Source organism: Ambystoma mexicanum, chromosome 6p (assembly GCF_040938575.1).
Source record: "Ambystoma mexicanum isolate Mex_15411 chromosome 6p, UKY_AmexF1_1, whole genome shotgun sequence".
Taxonomy (NCBI): Eukaryota; Metazoa; Chordata; class Amphibia; order Caudata; family Ambystomatidae; genus Ambystoma; species Ambystoma mexicanum.
Window position 1 is genome coordinate 1,437,905,515 of NC_090935.1, and position 20,155 is coordinate 1,437,925,669.

Here is a 20,155-nt window from a genome sequence, read left to right on the forward strand (position 1 = left end):
CCTCACTTTTCTACCGCGATTATACTATATAAACGTGTTATTGTTTTAGGCTATTAGCCTCGAGCATAAACCCGCTTGACCAAATGTTCTTTCTTTTGGCTCCGGTCGGGTTTATTCGCCATTTATTTTTCTTAAAGTCCTTCTTGTGTTTTACTTTGCGCGGCAAACCAGGTTTGCCTTCTTTGTTCACTCTTTTTGGCGGGCTTCTGTGAAGGAGCCCTCTTTTGGGTGCCTGGGTGTCTAGTTGGGCTGAATGTGAGGGAGGGGTGTAGTCACCCCCTGCACAGGGTATCCTAGGAAACCCAAGTCGCACTTTGCCATGATTGGCTGAGGTGGTTGTCCGGGCTGGACAACCCCCCCCCCCCCCTGCTGTTTAATTGACAGCCAGGCTGTATGAATGGGGGATTTTTGCATAAAATGCTGGTCTCCTGGGCTAGAAGTGGTTCCAGTGGCGACTGACAAGGAACCGAAGAGAAGCGGAGAAGTCTGCTGCTGCAACTACCCCGTCCCGGTGAAGCCCTGCTGCAGTCCTGAACTATCTACCCTTCAAAGACCAGAGAAGATCCAGTCCGGAGCCTTCTTCCCTTGAGCTTGGTGGGGATAACCAGCTCATCTTCCACAGCCAAGGGATCCTCTTCGTGGGCGAAATCGCTGCACACTGCTGTAGTGGTCCGGATAGCCATCTGAAGAGCCTCTCCTGTTTCAAAGGAGCACACCTTGTATTCACCGTCGCTGCTGCTGGCTTCATCCAGACGTCTTCCTTCTTGCCGAAGCTCCAGGAACCGTGGGTCTGCAGGAAACCAACAGGAACTGCTGTGGCACCAGCTTCTTCACTGAATAAGGTACTGTGTTCTGCTTGAGGAACTAGGGTGAAACTCTTTTCTCCGCTTCTAAGGCTTGCCCTTGGTTTTTCTCCTCCTTAAAACTTTTGCTTCCTCTAAAGACAATATGTGTGATCCTCGACAACAGGAACCCGGTTCCACTTGACACTGGCTCCGGCCTATTGACTTTTGAATTACTGTCAGCAAGTGTTCTGATTCTGTCTGCCTTGAAAAAAGTATTGCAGTATTAGCATATGCCACCCTTAGATGGAATTTCAGAAATGTGATCGTTAGCATATGTGATTCTCCAGCATGGGTCTGCCATGGATTCACATGCTCATGAATATTCCCCGTCGTCAGGCTGGGAATCCTCGGTAAAGAAAAAAAATCAGTATCAGTTTAGTTTCTGATCTGTCTTTTTTAGTAGTAACCAATCACTGATATCTGGGTCATACTGCCCCCAGCCAATGACGGCCCTCTCCCTAAACCCCGCCTCTTGCAGCCATCCTCATATTTTTACCGCACGCTCAAGTGTTTAGCTCGAGTTTTTTTGCTGCGTTTTCATGCTTTCTCATTTTTTTCGTTTTAATTGAGCCTCAAGCTCCACCGTTTCTACTTCCGACAACGGGGACCTGTTTTGGAATTCTTCTACGCCCCTCAAGGGTGAAGTTTTCGTCGAGTTTACACTTCTTGGAGGATTCCGGAAGATCTGCGGCCTACCTCAAAGGACATGGCCCAGGACAAGGGAAGCTCGACGCCCGGATCCAAGCTGTTCAGGTGCTGCCCTGGATGCGGATTACAGAACGTTTTCAAGGTGGACGAGCATTCGCAATGTGTCTACTGCCTTCATGAGGACAACTGCACGTGGAGAAAGACTGTGCGTTCTGCAAGAACCTTTCGGAACGGACCAAACAAGATAGTCGTTGCCGCCTGGCTGGAGAAGGGCACAGCAGGTGAGAAGGCCAAGATGAACTCTGAGCGGTTTTCTGTTGGGCCCCGGCGACAGGGAACCCGGGTAAGCCGCTGGAGCGGACCCGGTCGATCTCGAAGGGGGAGCGAGGCGCTGATCCTCCCCCCCACCCCCCCCAAGGCGAAGGCCCAGGACGCACCTAAGGTGGTGAGGGCTTTGATCCACCCGGCAAAGGCCTCTACCGAAGTGGTCGCTGCGACCCTGGCGAAGCCGCCTGAGACTACACCAGTGGAAACGCCCGCTGGGCCCAGAGTATCCCTGCCACCGTGCAGGGAATCCGCTTTCCAGTCCATCGTTCAGACCCCCGCGGAAAAAGAGGGGGGTGGGGGGGGGGGGGGGGCGGTGGCCATTAAAGACTCAGAATCAGCCTCTGAGGAGGATCTGGTGGAAACCGAGAAGGGCCTCAAAGAGAGGTTCATAGGCCTCAAAGAGAGGTTCACAGGCCTCAAAGAGAGGTTCATAGGCCTCAACGAGAGGTTCGATCCCAGGGGGCAGTCCCTGCTGACGTGATCGAAGGTAGCGACGATGACGAACAGGGCCCAGTGGAGCGGCCATCCCGTCCGTCGCAGCCATTACCCGAGCCCCAGGATAGCTCGGCTGCCATTTTGTTGGCAATACAATCCTTCTGTACAGAGAAGGACGAGATTACCATGGACCCCGACGGAGGATCCAGAACCAGGCCTGTCGGGAAGCCCTCCGAACAAGCAGAGGAGAGTCCACCCCGCTCTGCCCTTCGTGCCTGCGAGACCGTTGGACCCCTCATCCCCCTCGCCGGACCCTAGAGGATACGGCGACGGATACAGCGACGGGGATGGACGATAATGGCGGTGATGACACAGCGGACATCCCGTCATCACCCCACCCCAAAACCCCCCCCCTGTCACCAACCCCCTCCGCGGGCATCTCCAGCCGACGAAATTGTCTTTCCACGCCATGATAACCAGGGCATCCAAGCTCTTCCAGCTCTGCCCTGAAGAACAGGAAAAGGAGGGGTTTCTGTACCAACGACCAAGGGCAAGAAGTTGGACTCCATGGGACGAGTCATCTCGTCAGCAGCGACTGCTTTAGCAATCGTGGCCCGCTACGACAGGGAGCTCTGGTTCAAGATGGCTCTCCTGCTAGACTTCCTACCTGATGACAAGAGGGCGGAGGCCCTAGAAATTCTGCAGGAAGGCAAGGTGGCATCGGATCACGCCATAACTGTGGCAACGGACATTGCCGATACCGGATTTCGCCAACTGGGCAACAGAGTTTGCCTCAGACGACGAGGATGGCTCAAGGCGACAGACTTTCGCCAGGACGTCCAGACCAGAGTGTTGGACATGCCGTTCAACGGCAACAACCTTTTTGGTAAGGCGGTGGACGAGTGTCTACAGGCCATCAAGACCGACTCGGAGACGGCCCGGGCCCTTCGGGTGCTTCAACAGCGACAGCCCTTTCGGAGCTCCGGAGGCAGACGGGGTGCCTCCAAAGGATCCAGCGGTGGCTCCTCCACTTACCGCCAGGCGGCCCGCTCCTCTTCCCAGGAGGCCTACAGAGGTCGCGGCAAGCAAGGGGATCCCGCCGTCACCAAGGAGGCCAAGGCGGCAAGGCCACCTCCAAGCAAGACTGTCGGGCCCCCACCAAAGCACCCTGGTGGGAGGCCGGCTGACTAAGTTCGTCAGCGTGTGGGAGTCCATCTCCACTGATCGTTGGGTGTTGGACACCCTGGCCAACGGGCACTCGCTGGAATTCCAAAAGAGGTTCCCTCGCCTTCCTCCCGTGGCCAGGAAGGAGAATCGCGTCCCTCAACTGCTGTGGATGTAAAGTCGATGCTCAAGAAAGGTGCCATCGAGCTCGTCCCCAGGAGGCTCTGGGTCTCCGGAGTGTACTCAAGGTACTTCCTCGTCAGAAAGAAGACAGGCGGCTGGCGCCCCATCCTGGACCTTCGTCGGTTAAACAAATACATCAAGGCGCAGAAATTCAGGATGGTCACCCTCCAGCACGTGCTGGGACAGCTGGAGGAAGGAGACTTCCTATCGTCGTCGGACCTGGACGTTGCTTACTTCCACATCCCCATTCTAAAAAGGCACAGGAAGTTCCTCAGGTTCGTGGTTCAGGGACACGACTACCAATTCAGATCCCTACCATTCGGATTAAAGTCGGCACCCAGGGTTTTCACCAAGTGCCTGGCACCAGTGGTGGCGCGGCTGTAGGGATCTACGTCTACCCCTACCTGGACGACTGGCTAATCCGGGCAAGGACAAGGGAACTCGTCGTCGAACATACAGCGAGGACCGTCCGGTTACTCACGGAGCTGGGGTTCGCCATCAACTACCCCAAATCCCACCTGGTTCTTCGCAAGTAGCACGGTTTCTGGGAGCGAAGCTCGATACAGTGGGGCAATTGGGCTCCCCTTCAGAGGACCAAGACCATCCTGGGCAAGGTGCGGCGCCTGTTAGCCACGGACGTGGCCAGGGTGAGGTTCATCAAGTCCCTTCTCGGGATGATGTCCTCATGCATCTACCTTGTACCCCTTTGCAGACTTCAGATGCGTCCACTACAGGAGTTCCTCGACGCCCGCTGGTTTCAGGCGACGGGCTGCTTCGAGGACAGGATCCCTCTCGACGAGGAGTTCCGTCGGGCGATCCTATGGTGGGGCACCCGGGCTCACCTCACTACAGGCACGGACTTTCAAACCCCGGCGTTTCAGGAAACGGTGACTACGGACGCCTCTCTGGAGGGTTGGGGGGCCCACACCAGAGATCTCCACGCAAGAGGCCTTTGGCACAAAGTGGTGAGGATCTTCGCTGACAACACCACCACGATGTTCTACATACGGAAGCAGGGGGGCACCAGATCCCCCAGCCCTCTCCAAGGAGGCCCAGGATCTGTGGCACTGGGCTGTCGCCCAGGGGATGTTTCTGGTTCCCTTCCACTTGGCAGGAATAAAAAACACCATTGCCGACTCACTCAGCAGGGAGCTGCGCTCGTGCCACGAATGGGAACTGCGACAGGATCAAGTCGATCAGCTCTTCCAACGATGGGGCAAACCCCAGATCGACATGTTCACGACGGCGACAAACTCCAAGTGCCAGAGGTTCGCCAGCAGGTTCCCACACCCGAGGAGCATGGGCGATGCTTTCTCGTTCCCCTGGGACGGCCTGTTTCTATACGCGTTCCCGCCATTGCTGCTCCGCCTCATCGACCAGCTCAAGAGGTCCAGGTGCAGGGTGATCCTCGTCGCACCGGCGTGGCCGAGGCAGATCTGGTTCCCAGACCTTCTGGACTTATCAACGTCCCCACCAGTCAAGCTGCCGGCAGACCCGGATCTTCTCTCCAGAGAAGGAGGCGCCATTCTTCATCACGACCCACATTCGCTAAACTTGCAAGCCTGGCTCCTGCGGCACTAGAGTTTGGAGGGTACGATATACCGGCTGATTGCAGAGAGGTCAGGGCCAGGGCGTCCTCAACTCTCAAGTGTTACGGTCATAGATGGAAGAGGTTCTCTGTCTGGTGCCGTGCACAGAAGATTAACCCTCTGCGTATTACGACCCCTCAAGTACTGCCGTACCTACTGTCGCTGGCCAAAGCTGGACTGGCTCACGCCTCAATCAAAATACATCTGGCTGCCATCTCCCGATATACCAGGACTATGGGACGGGCGTCCTTGTGGTCTCATCGCCTGGTGAAGGAATTCATGAAGGGACTATTACTATCATTCCCGCCGTTGAAGGCTCCTGCCCCAGCGTGGGAGCTTAATGTGGCGCTGACCAGGCTCATGGGGGGCCCCATTCGAGCCTATGCATTCGGCGCCTTTGAAGTTCCTGTCATGGAAGACAGCGTTCCTCGTGGCCATCACCTCCGCACGACGAGTGGGAGAGATCCAGGACCTCTCCTGTAAACCTCCATACCTGACATTCCACGAGACGAGGGTAGTGCTGAGGACGTACCCCTCCTTCATGCCCAAGGTGCCGTCTGACTTCCATCTCAGCAAGCCCTTGGTGTTACCTGTTTTCTTCCCATCGCCTTTGTCGCCGGCTGAGAGGACTTTGCACTCACTGGATGTGGCTAGAGTGCTGAAGTTCTATGTGGACCGCACAAAGAGTCTTTGGAAGACATCACAGCTGTTTGTGTACTTTGGACCTGTGAACCAAGGGAAGGCCCTCTTGAAGGCTTCAATTTCCAGATGGCTCTCCGGCTGCATTATGCACTGTCATCGGTTGGCAAACCGACCCTTGCCCGGCCGTCCGAGAGCCCATTCAACCAGAGCGATCGCTGCTACCACGCCGTTCCTGTCTGGTGTGCCCCTGCTGGACATCTGCAGGGCTGCTACGTGGAGGTCGACGCACCTTCACGAGATTCTACTGCGTCGATCGGGACTCCAGGGTCAGCCAAGCAGTGCTGCGCAACCTGTTCGCCTAAGGTGAGCCTGGTGAGGAGGTAAGAATTGCTTAATGTTGAGTTTGGATGTAATGCTTAATGTTGAGCCTTTGCCACCTCCCGTGGTTCTGCATGTGTATACTGCTATGTATTCTTTATTCATGAGCCTGTGAATCCATGCCAGACCCCATGCTGGAGAAAGAACAAGTTACTTACCTGTAACTGTTGTTCTCCAGCATGGGCCTGGCATGGATTCACATGCGAACCCTCCCACCTACCCCTCTGCGGCTCTTCACTTGGTCATACTGCCATTTGGCTTGCTACCAAATCTGAGGATGGCTGCCAGAGGTGGGGTTTAGGGAGAGGGCAGTTATTGGCTGGGGGCAGTATAACCCAGAGATCAGTGATTAGTTACTACTAAGAAAGACAGATCAGAAACGAAACTGATACTGATTTTTCATTACCGAGGATTCCCAGCCTGACGGGGAATATTCATGAGCATGTGAATCCATGCCAGACCCATGCTGGAGAACAAAAGTTACAGGTAAGTAACTTGTTCCTTCTTAGCATGCACCACACTTAGAATTCCGACTTAGCTTGCGTCGCATCTAGATAGAAATTAGATTCTTAGCATGCACCACACTTAGAATTCTGAACCTAGCTTGCGTCGCATCTTCAAAGAAATGTGACTGTTAGCATGTGCCACACCTAGATGGAATCCCACAATAGCAAGGACAACAAAGCCAGCTAACCAACCAACCAACAATTCCATCCCTCTGCATACACCTCTCAAACTATAACCAAACACAACCACAAGCCTAAAACGCAGCAATCCGCACAAACTTCACAACAATGCAACAACAAAACAAACCACACATAGACTTGCACAACAGCACACGATGACTACGGACCATAAAACGCCCCAAGCCCAGCCAACGGACCCACCGGGCTGAGGTTGCCAACAGCACAGCACTGCTCTCTTGCAGTTTTCCAGCTTATTCCCACTAACCCACCCCCCTCTCCTCCCCTTTTACAGACCCGCCAGGGGACCACTTTGGTGGAGATGGTGCACGGTACAAACATGTCCTTTAACATTAACATATGATTTTTGCTCCCAACTCTCTGGTTAGCCCAGGTGCTAAGTGTGTTTTTGCCCCGGTAACATTTCTTGCTGCGGATGTGCATTTCTTTAATACGACCGAGCTGTTAAAAAGTGATCGCATCAGTATCCCCGGTAACGTCTTTTGTTCACAACACCGGTCCGCCAAAACAGAAGGTACTTACCTTGAGTTATTCTATGCCAGAGAATTGGTTGGTTGTAGTGTATTTTACGTGTGATTTTGAATTTATAGAAATGTGTTTTACAGATGGTTTAAAAATAACTGTACTTATATTTTTTTACCTGTAACCTTGAGTCAGTGTCTGCTAGAGTCACAGTAATTGTGGTCCCTTTGTGTAATCTCTGCTACTGCTCATATACTCTTGAGATAAGCCTGGCTGCTCCGCTACTGCTACCACTTTAACATAGTAGAACAGGCTTGTACCAAAGGTGAACTTGTATTACCACTTGTAGTCTTAATTGTGTGTAGTGGTCCCTAAGGGCACTGCACAGGATTCTGCCTAACATTTTACTAGACTCCTCTCCAACTGTCAGCTTTGGGTCTGTCTGACTCAACAAGGCTGCATCTTTCTTAAGCTTTTTGCCACTCTCCGCCTGATTTTCCAGTAAATTAGTTATATCAACAGCCTTCTCTGGTAGATTTGTTGAAATTGTTTACCTTTGGAGTGGAGTTGGCCAAGCCTACAATTTCTCTAACTCCATCCAAAAAGATGCTTTTGTCTGATATTGCATCTTGTAGGGCTTCGATTTGATTTCAGAATGACCCCTCCAGGTCTTTTTTTTTTTTTGTTGTTCCCCTCATCGCTTTGATAAAACTTTCTACCAAGACCAGTTTTGAATTCATCAATGCCATGAGAGTGGAGAGGTCTTTAGAATTGACACTTAGTGCCTCATATAACTTTAGATAGGGTGCTCGTGTTATAGTTACCGCTGAGATTAATGATGAATGTAGTATTTTTTTAGTCATCCTGCTTTGTCGCTGAGGTGTCTGACCTGCAACCGGGAGGTTTTAGTCCACCCAGAGCAGTCAGTTCCTTCTGTTATGGGTCAATTCAGCTCCACCTGAGCTCTCTAGATCCGGCGAGTCTGAGTCGCTTCTAGAGTCGATTCTTGAAGCTCTCCTCCTCTGGGTTCTTTTGTTCAGTTTGTGTAGGAGGGACATCTCTTTCACATCCTTCTTTGCCAATGGTCTCAGAGTCTGAATTGTACCACGTAATCCAATGGCTGATGGGGTCTATTTCCAGTCTTAACACCATGTCAGGAATTGTGTGTTCAACATTTCCATCCGTGGTGCATGGCAACTTGCTTTTCTCAGGTGGGTGACTTGCTTTTGAGAATGAACTCGCGTCGTTTGTTGTCTGCCATTGTAACATACTTTTCTTGTTAATTTCAATTTTTTTTATAATGCAGATTAGTCTGGTTCAGTACCATCAAAGTGTGGCATTAACATTTTGATTGGTGGAATTTGTATTTCATTTCCACTTACTGTCAGTACAGGTTCCATGTCAACAGTTGAAAGTGATCCTTCGGGGACAGTGATATCGACTCTGAATGAGGGATACGGTTTGATGTCCCTTTTTGGTTTTGGTACTTCATGCAACATTAACGATGGTTTTCTCAGCCTCAGTCTCTGTACAATGTTTCCTTCAGGCCCTGATCCTTCTGGTTGCCCATCGTGACACCTAGTTCTAATATCAGTTGGTTTGGGGAGTGAAGTTGCACTGATTACGAGGTGATCCTCTGCTTCCGTTGAAGCATTCGGAACAAATGTTTCACTCTCTTCCGGTCAGTGTGCTGTATTACTCAACAAGTCTTTGTCTGTAAATGTCTGCCTCTGAAATGTCGTTCTTTCAAATTTAGTATGGGGTTTGAAACCAGCAATGCTCTTTCACTCTCAATTTCTGTTGCATTTATTTTCCGAATGTTTACAGACCTTTGACTTAAAATGCCATTTTAGGCTACCCATATCTGGGTACGAGTAGCTTCTTTTCTTCATCAGCCTCTCATTATGAATCTCTCTCGCCCGATCTTTTCCTTTCGATTTGTTACAATGTGAGACTTTCACTTGCAATCCAGAGTGGTGACCTGTAACAGGCTCTCGGCCTGTGTGCTTAATTTCTACTTCTGAACAGCGCTCCGCTTCGATCGTTCTGTCATCACAAACTGACTGACGTTCCATTTCACTATGGATCTCTCACATTTGAGCAGTCTCCGACGTTCACCGCAGGCTCTGCTGGAAGGATTGTAGAGCCGGGCAAATCCAAGACCGTAAATTCTGTTTGGAAAATTTCTGGCTCGGCGTTCAACATTTACAGTTCTAGAGTGTCAGGAGTGCTAGCAGACAAAACATTCTGCACACTCCACAGGGAGTTCTACATTTTGTGTTCTGAAAATCTATGAACATAGCAACCATCTTAATTTTTCAGATTAACCACCTGAATATCTATATCCTCTAAATTTGATTGTGCGTCAGACCATACTCCTTTTATTTCAGCATGCCCTCCCTGGGTGAAGATACTGTTTTTCACGGTTTGCTGCTGCGCCAAAATAGTAAAAAATGGCACCATTTACAATTCAAACGTTACTTTCTTAAGCTATCACTTTGCCAACTTTCCCATTTTCAGATGTATGAAAATGGCAGAATCATAATTTTCCCTATAACTGAGTTTGTGTACATTACACACTTTGTATTTACAGGGTCTCAATGAGCTTTTTATTCTGCTTAATATAAGCCCGCATTGAGCTTGGTGGGGCACCGCTGCACTTAAACCATTTCTTAAGTTTCCATTTCCCATGTCCACTTACAGGACATTAGAGACTGTGGGATTCTGCCCTCTTTGGCTTCAAAGGTCTTGGTGCCGAGCTAATGCACTTTTTATGGGAAGGCCTCACCTTAAGGTCACTTCTGCAGGACACAGCAACTCCCATAATTTCTTAGTATATCTTGGCATTTAAATTGTCAGCCCGACCCCATTTCCTTGGTGGGCCCAGCCCCAAAGGTCTTGAGTACAGATTTATTTTCAAAGGGTCTTTGTTCAGAGCTAATGCACCATTAAAGGGGAATCTGACCTCAAAGGTTTTTTCGGTTGGTTGGGTTATACCACAATTCAGATCTTTCTCTGTATATTTAAGCATTTACTTGAAACTAGCCCTGCATTCCAAAGGGCTTCCAGGTCAGGATCCAGATACACTATTCAGCTCACAGCTCAGTGGGGGATTTCAGCTCAGAGAGAAAACACGTTGCCGTTTACCATTATGAAAGGCTAGCATATTACATTTACCCGCTGTGTACATGTAACTTTTCGCCTGTTCACAATATAATCTTTACTTTATACAATATTAGAACAGAGGTCAATGAAACGATCTCCTGCATACAAAATAGGCCATAGTTGGCACAGGGAATCGGTGTCCATTTCTGAAAAATGAAATTCCTTTCTCTTAATGTCATTTTGATGTGCTGCAATCAAATGTCTTCTGGATAAAAGCTGTCTGTCCAACTTTAGGCCTGCTCCCTCCTTTTTTAGCTTACAAATGCCCAACTATTTTCATCCCATGTGTACTGCTGCAGTTTTTAAATATGTCCATGGGTAATGTATTTAACCCCTTAAGTGCCAAGGACGAGATAGCTCGTCCTTTTTGGCACCTTGTTTTGAGCGATAGCTGCAAAGCAGGGATCGCTCAAAACTGTAATCCAATCCCTGGGCTATGTGAGGGGGAGGTCCCCCCTCACTGCCCGGGGGCTGGATTACCTTAAGTTTCACGTCAGCCTGCTTTACACACGCCGACGTGAAACGAAGTAATTTTCACTGCGGCAGCCATTTCGGGCTGCTGCAGTGAGTCTCCACCTTTCTCCCCCTCGATCTCCGTCTGTATTTCAAGCCAGAGATTGATGGAGGTGTCGTTGGAAAGGGGAGATTCTCCCCTTTCCAACGACACCTTTTGTGAAGGCATTGCTGGGCGCAGAACGCTCGACCCGCACCCAGCAATGCCCACTAGACACTAGGGATCTGTCTGAGAAGCGGGGGAGATGGGGGGGCTGCTTAGAGTAAGCAGCTCACCCCCCTGCCCCCAAACCCTGGGGGCACATGTGAATAACCCTGGGGGCAGATGGCTGATCATCTGCCCCCAGGGAGGGGAGCAAATTGAATAAAAAGAAAATTAAAAATAATGAAATGGAGGTGGAGGGGGCCACTAGGCACCAGGGATTTTTGTACACATGAAAGGGTGGTGGCCCTCCCCCCTCCCACACTAAGTGGAAAGGGGGCCACCCCTTGTAGCCCTCCCTGGGGGCAGATTTCAGCCCCGGGCAGGAGTACATGAGGTGGCCCCATCTAATTGGGGGGCGGGGGAGGCCACCAGCAATAAGTGTGCAGGCCCCCCAAAGGATGGGGCCTGCAGGTTAGGGCACCCCTTGGGGCAGGTGGCTGATCTGCCCCCAGGCAAGGGAGCAAAATGAGGCAGGAAAAAAAGAAAACGAGGGAGATTTGGGGAAGGGGGGGCACTAGCCACCAGTATTTATTTTACGGAAGAGCGAGGTGGCCTTCTCCCCCTCACCCCAAGGGGAAATTGGGCTACCCCTTGTAGCCCTCCCTGGGGGCAAATATCTGCTCCTAGTAAGGGGCATCTGCCCCCAGGGAGGGTCGATTGAGATGGGCTCCCCTTTCATTTGGTGTGGAGGGGAGAGAGCCACCCCCCTTTACATTGGAAAATTCCCCGGAGGTTTAGGGTGCCCCTCAACCCCCCTAAAGTGCAGCCTGCCATTTTCAATTTTTTTGTTTACCAAACTTGCCTTGGCACCGAGGGGACACATTGGTGTGCCAAACTGCCCCCAGGGTGCCCATACCCTACTTCCCCATCCACTGGGGGGGCCTGTCTGACGTTTTGGGGTGGGATTCTACCCCCACCCCAAATGGAGTGTGGGGGGCACCTCATGCAGCCCTCCCTGGGGGCAGAGATCTGCCCGTAGGAAGGGGCAAATGGGTGTTCACTGGGGGGGGGGAGTTTCAGTAGACCCCCCAGGGATGGGTTGCAAGGGGAGGGGGCATGCTTGGAAAGTATTGATTTGTTTTTGCCGGTGTGACCGTAGGTCACACGTTTTTTGTTTACAGCTTTTTCTTGTTGGCAAAAGTTGACTGGCCTGCATAGCACCAGTCAACTTCATTCTTAAATCCTGGCCTGGCATAGCTTCTTTATTTCTGACATTCGGGGGTTATATTTTACCCCACAGTTCTTCTCTCTCCTCCAGCATGAGTGACTGCTCGCCTCCCTTCTCAGCATTCTTGGGCGTCTGCCTCTGTTATGTTGCCAGGCATGGCAGACTCATAGGTCCCTGACCCACCACGGCTGCACCACCAAGGAATACAGTTTCCTGTCTGTTTCTAATTCAGCTGCGTCTCCTCAGTAGGTGTCTGCTTTTTCAGATATTGTTGGGCACAACAGACTCCTTGGATCTCGTATCCAGAACAGAAGTCTTCCCTCTGGTCTCGCTTCTTGGCATTGTATCTCGGGTACCTGATCCACCACGGCTGCAGTGTAGTCATGCCACCAAGTTGAATGGTTTGACCTGTCTTGCTTGGCGATGTTGCCTCTCTAGCACTGGCCTTGCAGCGTCTTTGCCTCCTCGCTTTTCTTCCACGCTACCACAGGCTATGCCATTTAACACTGCTCTACCCCTCCAGGACTTCAGTATGCTAGGGTCTTGTCTCTGCTTAGGGTTCCCTTTCCCATTCACAATTCATCTCTATACGAGTGTTCTGTTGTAAATTTTCACCTGAATTTAACTGGCCTCCAGCATTACCTTGAGCCAATAGTAGGAAAGTGCTGTCAGTCTTGGTGGTTCCATATAGTAGTACTATTAGTTTCTTCTACTCCTCCTACAGACGAAGAAATTGTGTTTTTAAGGGAATCCTTGTCCCATAGATGGAGTCACTCTCTGTGAGGTACTGCTTCCCCTGACCCCATTGGAGGGTCTTGCTTAGTGGGCTCAACTTCTTGGCCTCACAGGGGGTAGCTAACCCCTAGGAAGAAGCAACAAATTGCTTGGATTCGCCACAAAATGCACTCTTTATCCCTCCATATGGGAGTTGGGATGATTCTGAATAAGGAACACTTTTTCTGAGATTTCTATCCAATAAGTGTACATTAGACTCTGTGAGAGGCATGGTATCGATAGACACAGACTCAAAGGTGTTTGTTTCAAAACCTTTATTTACAAATGTTGTTTCTAATAGCCGTCGATCTCTAATAGTTCCAAATAATTGTGTCTGTGTCTAAACCTATGCTTGCCCTCACTCTTTACAAAAATGTGATGAGATGTCTTTAAAAGAAAATAGTGGTTCAACAGTAAATTGGAAACCAAACTTTGTTTCAGGTTTGTCTTCTCACCAGGTGTAATTTGGTCAGTGTCACAAAAATGAGCTCAATCAAAAAAGGCTGTTTGGAAGACCTTCACAGAGCCCTTGGGGTATTCCCAAATACCCTCATTGTCTTTGGTTCCCTGGGGTTCCCTTGCCCAAGCTTCAATCAAGTTAGGCCTCTTGGGGTTCCCTTCCCCAAGCTCATGTCCCTTTTTAGTTTCCTACACACATTCAGTTTCGTCAGGATGTAATTTGCTTTCTTTGTTAGGCCTCCGAGTTTCCTTCCTCAAGCTTGGGCCCGTTTTCAGTTTCAAACACAAGTTCAACTTGTCAGGCTGTACCTTTCCCTTTTTAAACAGTTGTTTCACACAGTTCACTTTCGTGGGTTACAAGCAGACTTTCGAAACCACCTGGTTCTTTGCTCCTCCTAGGTGTGACCATTCTGATCTGCAATACCTCTTTATTTCTTGCTCTTTTCAAACCTTTCACCTTCAGGTGCTTCCTGCACCCCTTGTTTTCCTTGGCTTCTTGCTCGTCCAACTTGCCTTTGCTGTTCCTTTTGTTCCACTGTGCACTCTTCCACTTGTCTTGTTTCTTTATCGTGCTTCCTGCACGCCTAACGGTCCTTTCTTTAGTGTGTACACTTTGCACTCTTTAAACTCTTCACATGCCTTTCTTTCTCTTTTCTATTCTTCTGCGCTGCCAGCTCAACTTCGTTATGTTTCTCCTTCTGCTTATTGCTTATAATTTCTGTCCTTCGCACACTTTCAAACCTATCCACTCTGTGGCGCTTTAAAACTGTCTTTCCCCCGCTTCAAACGCATGCTCAGTTTCTCTCACAGGATACAGTTTTGAGGTCAAGGTCTCGCCACCTGCCTCTTGGACACCGTTGGGACCGGCACACGTCCCAAGGGAACAAGCATGTTCCCAAACGCCACCAGCAGGATACGGGCTACCTTACTCTGCCTCCTTGGAGGCACGGCTCCCTAGCCACGCTAATGCCCCTCTCAAACACTGGGCCAGCGTCTCTGCACACCGTTCTCCTCCAGGCTTTTGCTCCAGGTGCTCTCTCTCCTCCTTGGCTTCACGGGTCTTGACAGCATCCCCAGCTCGCTCACTTCCTTGTGGAAAACCACACCTTTTTATAGTTGAAAAACAGTCGAGTTGAGTGTGAGGGGTCATTATTAATTGCCTGACTCTATTAATGGACTCTATAGTAGTTTCCCCTTACTTTCCCATGTTTCTATGGGTAATCTTCACTGCTCCCAGTTGCCTCTTGCTCGTCCCAGTATTGGTTGGAAATCAGGAGGGGAGGTTGGAAGGTTTTTTCAAGAATAGTTCTATTTACTGCTATTCTATCAGGAAATGGACATAGGGAAATACTTTAGCCTGCTTTTCCCCTCATATTCCTGATAGTTGATTTTTCAAACATGAGGTTTGATGGTATTCCCTGTGATTTAAATTGGTAGAGGATGAATGGATATTCACATCAGACTCCGAGCTTGCTTTTAGTTGGTTTTTCTTTCTACCTTCCCTAACTTGGACAATTGACTTTCCTGCCTCCCCCTGGGGGTCATTGACACGATTAGATTTAGGGAACATGAGACCTGGATTAGGGTGACGGGAATCCATGTATACCATAAAGGCATCCAGGGCTAGTTCTTCCTCTTCTATTCCCCTGTCAGAATACTGAGTCTCGTCTGGGTATTACCACAAAGGCATCCCTGGATTCCCCTCCCCAGGTGATCCTCCCTCGCTCGTCCACCCCCAAGGTTGGGATCCAGGATCGATGGCCCTCCCCTGGCCTCCTGAATAGAGGACTCTTGGGGTCTTAATGGGAGAATACCCCTAGGTTTCTCAACTGGTTCACTGAGGAATTTCTGCATGAGTTAAAGGGGAGCTCATTTGATGGCCAGTCAGGTGTCCTAATCGCTAAGCCATTGACTCAGGATGGGGTGGATGGTAAGGTGGACACTCCCTTAAATAAGAGATGTGCCTCAGTCATTTTTGGCATTGGGGGAACATATGCAGCCCAGGATTTGCAGATTTAGTTTGAAGCATCAATAGCGGGAGTGGACCATTTCCAGCTACTCGCATCAATGGCACTTTGTTAGGCAGAAACCTGTGCAGTTCCCTTAGGGACCACTGCAAAAAGTTTAAGACTACAGGAGTAAGCAGTAAACCCAATTGGTTGGTCTGCACCACCCAGATTTACCTGGTAGCTGTGGCTGAGCAGTCAGACTTCTCTCAAGAAGAGTTGGGCAGTATATAGCGTATACCCAAAAGGGCTAAAAATGCAGTAGCACAAGCAAACACTGACTAGAGCTTTGGTATAAAAATATATTTTTTATTTAAAAACGCACTTGTAAAAATACACTGGCACTAATATGTCAAGCAAGTTCAAACAGTCACTATAAGTATATACACCTCCCTAGTTAATTATTCGAGAAGTCTAGGTTAAGACACCACTTAGCAAAACAGAGGGGAGCGCGTAACCGTAGATGGCACTCCAATAATTTGTTTACAAAGGGAGAGAAAAGGCAGAATAGGAAAATAACACAGTACCAACACTTAAGAAACCACAGCAAGTCAAGAAAGGCAGGGTCTACTGTATGGCAAAAAGTTCATAGGCCAGGCCCACTCTTGGAGAGAGCAAGGCGGAATGTGCCCAAGATCACAGTGAAAATGCACTCAGTCTTTGCAGAAAAGTCAAGAGGTTGGATCAGTTCAGAAAGGTAAAGTTAGCAGGTCCGAGGTCACCCCAGGATAGAGAGTCAAGGATTTATGGGACACCTTGGACAATCTGTTGCAAGGGAGACCAGGCGGGACACAGTACCTGAAATGGTGAGAGAGCTCCAGCGGGGGCAGTTGTTCCTGGCATTGGGTGCAAGTCGGGGCTTTGTCCAGGGGAAGAGAAGATCTCAACGTGGAGGAAAGCTTGAGGTTGTTGCACTGCCAAGGAAGAAACCAGCCACAGAGTTTCCCGGTTAAAAGGTACAACCCGTTTATTCGCGGTAGTGGTGAAGCGTGGCTATCCGGCCGCCTGGGTGCTTGGCACGGGCGATTCAACCACGAGATGATCCAGGAAGGCGAAAAAGGCGAACTGGTTGGTCCCACCAGCTCAAAGGGAAGAAGACTCCTGGAAAAAGATCGCCTCTGTCGTCGAAGTGGTGAGTTCGTACAGCAGGGCTCCACCGGTGGGGTCGTCGTCGTAGATGGCTTAGCTTCTCCCCTCTTCGGATTCTTTAAGTCCTGTGGTGACTTCTGAAGTTCCAGTCCCCAAAGCCCTGCTTTTGTGCAGCAAAACCCCCATTCATCAGCCTAGCTGTCACTCAAACATGCTAAGTGGTGAGCCGGGCGGCTCACCACTGGGCCAATCACACAAGAGTGCGACTTGAGTTGCCAAGGCAACTCGGTCCGGGGTGCCTAATCCCCCTCCCACACATCCTGTTGACCCCAGACAGAGTGGCACCATTTGGATGGCTTCTGTGGAACAAAGGGCTCGACTTGGGTTAGAGTTTCAGAGGCAACACAAACGCCATTTTAAAACCGAGTCCTGGCAAAAAGACCCAACCGGGAAATAAATATTAAATAAATAACCCGGCGGTATCTTTAACATTGCACCAAAAAGTGGTGCGTTTAAAATGAATGGGAAAATCCCATAGGAAATATTCCGGTGGAATATTTCGCGTGGTATCCACTGCCACCAGCCAGAAACTCGACAAGAGGGGACTGGACAGTGCCCCGTTGGAGAACAGACCCAGGGGCAATCGAATTACCCCTACCAGTACTTCCACAATATGATGATTTTTACTGGTTCTGCTCACAATTTGAGACTAGTAAAGCCAATGGTGACTTTACATGCCCTGGGAGACATTAGTCAGACCCAGGGTATGGAGTCTGTGTTTGGGGGTCACTGACACCCCTGTGTTACTGCACTGAGGGTGCTGTGTAACACACATACTAAAAACACATGAAGCCCTATGGAGTAAAAGACCCCATACCCCAATAAAACACATTACATAGTCAAAGGACATTCTTAAATCATGCCTAAGAGTGGGAGAAAGAGTTTCACTCTTAGCAGGAGAAAAAAAAAAAAAAGAATCCAGCAAAGCTGCTGGGGGGACTCACTCGGGTTGGGAAATTAGCCTTAACAGAGTATTCTCCCTAACACACTTCATGCGAACTTTCGATCAGATGTAATATTCAAAAACCTCTTATTAGTTTTCTGCCTCTGTCCATTCTTGCAGCAAGACCACCGCTCTGGATTAGGGGTGGAAATCCGATACTACTCAACTCGGGTGAGAATCTTTGCCCTTTTGTTTGCTTCGCAGGGAAGAGGAGCTATTGAAACTATGGTGAATAGGAAGACTGTCCACCTCTAAGCAGTAGTTTTAAACCCCAGGCTCACCTGGTGAAGTGTGCATGGCCCGTCATGGAAGGCGGCAGGTTTAGTTGGTCCCTCTGTGCAAGGGCCAAGGGTTGAGCGGGCATCTCAAAGGTCGATCCAATACCCCAGCTCCCGTCCCTCTTCCTGGTGGGTGGACCCCTGGCACTTTATAAGATCAAAATGGGCGAGGTCTTGGCGGGAGGGGGCTGGGGGGGGGATGTGCGCTAGAGAGCCCGGACAAGATGGCAGCAATCTAAGAAGGCTCCGGCAGGTGGAGAGAAACGCAGCTGCTCTCTACCCCCGATAATGCAGCTAATCGCTCAATAAATGGAATAATATATCGCGGAACATGAGGAGCACAAGTCTAAGCAGTCTGAAGTAAAATCGCACATCCGAGTCTGCACATTCGGCCGGCGGAAGCCCTGTTATCAGCCGGAAACAAAGAAAAAGCAGTGAACAAGGTAACTCGACCCAAAGAAGCCTCAGCGGGATGCAGCACGGTGTGAAATCAATTGACACGAGCTGCGTGACTGCAGTCCAAAGCCATACAGCAGCAACCACGACCCCGAACACGGTGGAAAAGCGGCATGGGCGACCCCCGCGGGGAAGCTTCCGGACCAGCACACGCCACAGTAGGACGGCGGTCAACAGGCTGCCCCGAAAGGCACTCCCGCTCTGGATAAACAGTCGAGCTGGCAGAGGCCTGCCCAGACTCGAGGAGGGCCATGTTCAAGATCCTGCAGCGGCCGACGGAGATGCACAGTGCGGGGGCAGAGGGGAGCGGAACAGCGACTGCAACGCCCGTCCTGCAGCCCCTAGTCCAGTCTAGATCCCAAGACGAGGCATTGCCAAGTAAGGCTGGCACGCAGTGGGGGAGTGAGGCAATACAACGGGCATCCCACCCCCTAATCCACGAAGAGCCACACAGCCCCAACCTTGTGCTCATGAGGCAGAGAACCAAGCGCAGCAGCAAGGTCTGGCGGAGCCCCTGCTGGCCGGACGCCCGTACATGGACCCCACAAACGAAGACCATGCAGAATTTAGCTAAGGAGAGGGGCATCTAGACGACTCAAATCGGCATGCAGCATCTTGCAGGCGCCCCAGCACAATCGGGTGAAGCAGGTCACCCAAAACCCAACGGGAACACCATGCCATGCGCGATGCAAAGCAAGAGGGTGAGGAGGGCTGCGACGACCCCCCCCCCCCCCAGACGCACTGCATGCAACATCATCAGCGGTACACATGCTACCCCACAAAGAAGCACCGCCTGATTCCTGGTTGAGATGTCCCTGTTGTGTGGCCTGCAGAGACCCACAACATCTGCTCTCACCACACCGCAAGAAATAGAGCGCCAACGGAGGTACGCATGGATATGCCCATGGGGAGAAAGACCACCTCATAATTACAAGGCCATCACCACAAAGTGGGCCATCTATCAGGACACTCAACCCAGAAACCCCAGATACCACTGCGTTGGGGCCATAACCGCAAATCAGCGGCAACTAGAAATACTGGTAAGAGACGAAGGCAACAAAAGCGGCAAGTGCCTGTGATGCAACTGTAGGCGAAAGGTGCTCAAAATACGCGACAGACTAGAGAAGGCACCAGGCATAAGGAGAAGACTAGCAATCAAGGAGGACCCTGTCTCCTCTAGCTCAGGCAGCAAACAAGCGCACGCCGGCAAGAACCCCCTCTAAGGACACCCCCTGGATGCTAATATATAGCAGAAATGACCGAGGGGGCATGCAACAAGCTGCTTCAAACCCAGGACTAAATGCAGACAAGGAGACTCTTGGAAGCCTCTTACGAAGATCAGAGCGAAACTAAACGGATATGGAAGTTCAAGGACAGCTACAGGCCATCCTGGCCGAAATGAAGCTCATCGGCCAAAGAACCCAGGAAACTAACAGCATGTTCCAAGAGATCAAAAAAGATCTTCAAGAGGTCCAAAATCAGCTAGCCACTTAGGCAGAACAGACTACGGACAATGAACAGCGCATAAGTGCACTGGAAGATAATCAAACAATGATGGAAACGGACCTGGACGGGATCATCCGTGAAGTACAGCGATTGGGTGAAAATATGGAGGATCAGGAATATATCTCCTGCAGGAATAACCACCGGGTGGTTGGCATC

At 50.4% G+C, this 20,155-nt stretch overlaps 1 protein-coding gene across 1 annotated transcript in view; it reads left to right on the plus strand.

Annotated features, from left to right (window-relative positions):
* Positions 1-20,155, plus strand: part of ARL9 (ARF like GTPase 9) — a 281,143-nt gene that overhangs the window by 154,768 nt on the left and 106,220 nt on the right. The gene's annotated exons all lie outside the window — the stretch shown is intronic.